General features: G+C 38.4%; 1 pseudogene; it reads right to left on the bottom strand.

Moving 5' to 3' along the window:
- Window positions 1-209: 209 nt before the first annotated feature.
- On the bottom strand, window positions 210-1,110 carry LOC119874253 (annotated as a pseudogene).
- Between the last annotated feature and the right edge of the window lie 1,411 nt (window positions 1,111-2,521).

Genomic DNA, 2,521 nt, shown 5'->3' with positions numbered 1-2,521 from the left:
ACACTTAATGCAAACGTACTCATTCATTTGCCTGTTTGCCATGAAGTGAAATTACTGCCTGTGATATCTCATAATTCATGAAGTTGGAGAGTCAAGCCATTTACTTGACTTCTAGTGATAACTCTTTTAAGCTGTCCCAAAGCAAATTAACTAATATACAATGCTACTTACTCAAAGGGAGAAAGAAAAACAAGAAAAAGAAACATCCTTCACTGTCTTTCATTAATTGCATCAATCAGGACACACAAGGCAGCATCTTTCTCTATCATCTGGTCTTTCTGATGATAAATTCATCAGAATATTTAACAGAATGACAAATTCATTCCAAAATTCATGTGAGCTGAATTTTCTCTCTGTAGTTGATTCTGACCAGTTCTATCACCAGCCATCCATCGCTTCAGTTTTTACTCTTCATGCCTGCCTGCTTCTGAATGGGGCAAATCATCAGGAAAAGAAGCCAAAGGATTGTGAATCATCTCAATGACCTGTTGCACATGCTTTTGACACATCATAACTATTTCAAGGTGTTAACATGTCTGTACCTTCGCTGTCATATTCAAGATCTCTCCATGTGGTGCACATCTACAAAAAGCAGCTTAAGATCTTTTATCTTTCTCTTCTCATTTTATATTTCCGGGGCTCCTTATCAAAATATCTGAAAGGTCTAGGAAGTTAACAAGGATAGACATATTGAGTTTTCTCAGTTCATTCTCATGACAAACAGCATAGGATGAAGCTGTTTGATGTCCTGTCTGCAGGGCAGATAAGATCACCACATTGGAACTGATGCCAAACATCATGTAATTCTTTCTTATTGGAAGTGTAGGCTTGACAGGCCTTGCTGAGTGTTTCCATCTGTATATTCCTTGATGTACTGCATCAGAGACGGTAGAAGGCCGCTCACTTGCTGTGGCTCACCCATCGTGGAAAAGCCAGAACTCCAGCTTTCTCTTTACACTGGTAGCCGCCTTGGTCACCACTGCCAACATCTGATCTCTGGCCTCCTCCTCCAAGAAGAAGCCACTGATGCTTTTTAAAAATTCCTTTCTTTTACTCACATGCTACATCCAGTCTATCAGTAAATCATGTTGACTTTCCCTGCAAGATAATTCCCAGTTTAATCCATTTTCTTCCAACCTTGCTGCCATAAACCTACACTAAACCACTATCATCTCTTGGCCTGTCACTGCAATAAACCTCTAACTGTCTCTCTGCTTTCATTCTTGTACTCTACCTCCTGATTCATTCTGCATATGGAGTCATACCTTAACTTAGTTAATATCACATTATTCCACTTTCAACAGTTTCTCATATTTTATAAAATAAATCAAACCCCTCTTTCTTCTTTTCTTCATCTACCATGCTTTCCTCCTCTAACTTAGGTCTGAGCATAGTGATCAAAGCCCACAGTAAAACAATTTTATTGCAACTGAAAACAGTTAGGTATTTTATTCAAATTATAGCAGAATATTTTCTTCTGGAATTCTAAATATCCAAACAATAAAACTTCATGAGGTCAAGAATGAGAGGCAAATTTGAAAAAGCTTGTTAAAAATGTTTAGTCAATAAATATCTGAATTATCATATTTTAAAGTAGTTGAATTATTAAGTTGGAATTATTTTAGTAGTTTCAACAATTATTTGAATTATTAACAAGATATAGAGTGTATCACGGCAGATAGTCTCAGAAATAGGAAAGTGATATGTATTCAAGAGTAGACAATGCATTCTTCCAAAAATATCATTTTCTCGGTATGTATTTGCCTTCTTTTTGGCTTTTCTTCTTTTTTGCTTTAGTTAATTTTCCTCAAGTGTTCTTCCTTTTCTTTGTTCCTTAATGACACTTTTGTAACAATAGGGTCTCAAACTTTTGTGTCCAAATTTAGTCATTCCACCAATATTTATGGCTTCCTTACTCCATGCCAAGCACCAGTCTAGGAGCTGAGAATGGTACAAGACCCACATGGTTTCTTTTTTTTTTTTTTTTTTTTTTAAGATTTTTTTTTTTTTTAATTTTTTATGATAGTCACAGAGAGAGAGAGAGGCAGAGGGAGAAGCAGGCTCCATGCACCAGGAGCCCGATGTGGGATTCGATCCTGGGTCTCTAGGATCGCGCCCTGGGCCAAAGGCAGGCGCCAAACCGCTGCGCCACCCAGGGATCCCCCCACATGGTTTCTAAGTAATCTTTTGAACAATGTCAAGCACATACTGACATCATATTCATCAATTCATTCGTGGATTAATTTGATCAGTAATAACTGCTGATTATAGAAGTCTCTTTCTGTCCACATGAAAGTACCTTAATAAATCTTGTTGTTGGGATCCCTGGGTGGCGCAGCGGTTTGGAGCCTGCCTCTGGCCCGGGGCGCGATCCTGGAGACCCGGGATCGAATCCCACGTCGGGCTCCCTACATGGAGCCTGCTTCTCCCTCTGCCTGTGTCTCTGCCTCTCTGTCTCTCTCTGTGTGACTGTCATGAATAAATAAATAAAATCTTTAAAAAAAAATAAATAAATCTTGTT

The sequence above is a fragment of the Canis lupus genome, chromosome 12, assembly GCF_011100685.1.
Source record: "Canis lupus familiaris isolate Mischka breed German Shepherd chromosome 12, alternate assembly UU_Cfam_GSD_1.0, whole genome shotgun sequence".
Lineage (NCBI taxonomy): Eukaryota > Metazoa > Chordata > Mammalia > Carnivora > Canidae > Canis > Canis lupus.
Note: the sequence above shows the minus strand (reverse complement) of the source record. Positions and strands in the feature narration are given on the sequence as shown.